Source organism: Gekko japonicus, unplaced genomic scaffold (genome assembly GCF_001447785.1).
Source record: "Gekko japonicus isolate JY-2015 unplaced genomic scaffold, Gekko_japonicus_V1.1 scaffold131, whole genome shotgun sequence".
NCBI lineage: Eukaryota > Metazoa > Chordata > Lepidosauria > Squamata > Gekkonidae > Gekko > Gekko japonicus.
The window spans coordinates 2,609,237-2,611,052 of record NW_015167061.1 but is presented as its reverse complement, the minus strand read 5'-3'; positions in this window follow the sequence as shown (position 1 = coordinate 2,611,052).

Below are 1,816 nucleotides of genomic sequence, written 5' to 3'. Positions count from 1 at the left end.
GGGAGAATAATGTGCACACACCCCCTCCCCTGGATAAGGGACCCACCAGCAACCCACATTTTCTGGTGAAGACACTGAACGTCGCGGACTGCCTCTGCTTTGAGCATGACGGTGGTCTTCCTACTGGGACCCAGAACTAGTTCTGAACTGGCAGAGAATGGGGGGAAAGAGATCCAGGGGTTGCAGAGTGGGAAGCCCAATGGGAATGTCGACTCCCTGTGTGGCAGCGGCGAAAAAGGCAAACCCCGTGCTGTGCTGGGGGAGATGATCGGGAAAGGGGCTGGCCACAGAAGAGCCACTACTGTGATGCCCTGGCAGAGAGCCAGAGTGGGGGCCCTGCGTCTTGGGCGCCCCTGTCTCCAGAAGGACATTGCAGAGCTGGGAGAAGGGCAGAAGACGGCAGCCAGGACAATTGGAGGGCTGGAGCACCTCCCCTCGGGGGAAAGACCAAACAGACCAGGACTTAAAAAAAAAAAGATGGCCAAGCAGAACACAATAACAGTTTATAAAATTATGCGCAGGGTGGGGAGAGCTGGCAAAGAGAACTTTCTCTTCCTGTCCCAAAAGACTAAGCTGATGGGCAGTCAGTGCAGGATAAACAAAGGGAAATTCTCCTTTACACAGTAAAAGGTTTCCCTTGCTCGAAAGCCCGTCGAATCTGACTCTAGGGGGCAGTGCTCATCTCGGTTTCCAAGCGCTGTCCGGAGAGGTTTCTGTAATCATGTGGCCAGCGTGACTCAATGCTGAGGTGCATAGGTAACAGCCACCGAAGCGGTACCTATCTATCTACTTGCAATTTCTTGCTTTGGAACTGCTAGGCTGGCAGGAGCTGGGGCCAGAGACGGGAGCTCACTCCGTCAGGCGGCACTCGGGTCTCGAACTGCTGAACTACTGACCTTCCACAGCCTGCAGTTCAGCGTCTTAACCTCTGATCCACTGCAGCCCCCTCTTTACACAGAGAGTGATTCAAAAGTGGAATTCGCTGCCAGAGGACGTAGTGATGGCCACAGGAATAGATGGCTTTAAAAGGGGAATACGCAGATTAATGGAGGCAGGGTCTCTCAGTGGCTACCAGCTATGATGACTAATGTGAATCTCCATGTCCAGAGGCAGTCAACCTCTGAATCCCATTGCCAGGCAACATCAGGGGAAGGCCTTGGCCTCCATGCCCCGTTGTTGGCCCTCCAGAAGAACTGTGAGGCAGGATGCTGGACTAGATGGACCCTCCCTGGTCTGACCCAGCAGGGCTCTTCTGGTGTTCTTCTCAGGGGAAGGCCTCGGCCTCTCTGCCCTGTTGTTGTTGGCCCTCCAGAGGAACTGGCTGGCCCCTGTGTGTGAGACGGGAGGCTGGAGTAGAGGGACCCTCCCTGGTCTGATCCAAGCAGGGCTCTTCTGATGCCCTTATCAGGGGAAGGCCTCAGCCTCCATGCCCTGTTGCTGGCCCTCCAGAGGAACTGGCTGGCCCCTGTGTGAGGCCGGATGCTGGACTGGATGGACCCTCCCTGCTCTGGTCCGGCAGGGCTCTTCTGATGTCCTTCTCAGGGGAAGGCCTCGGCCTCTCTGCCCTGTTATTGGCCCTCCAGAGGAACTGGCTGGCCCCTGTGTGAGGCCGGATGCTGGACTAGGTGGACCCTCCCTGCTCTGGTCCGGCAGGGCTCTTCTGGTGTTCTTACGATCGACCACCAAGCATGACCTTAGTTGAGAGGGCCCCTCCCCTCCAGGAGCTGAGACCAGGCCGTCCAAAGGAACTCGGAGGGAGGAGGCCCTGGTGGGCACGCGTGCCCTCCTCCTCCTCCTCGTCAGAGGAGCCTGCGCC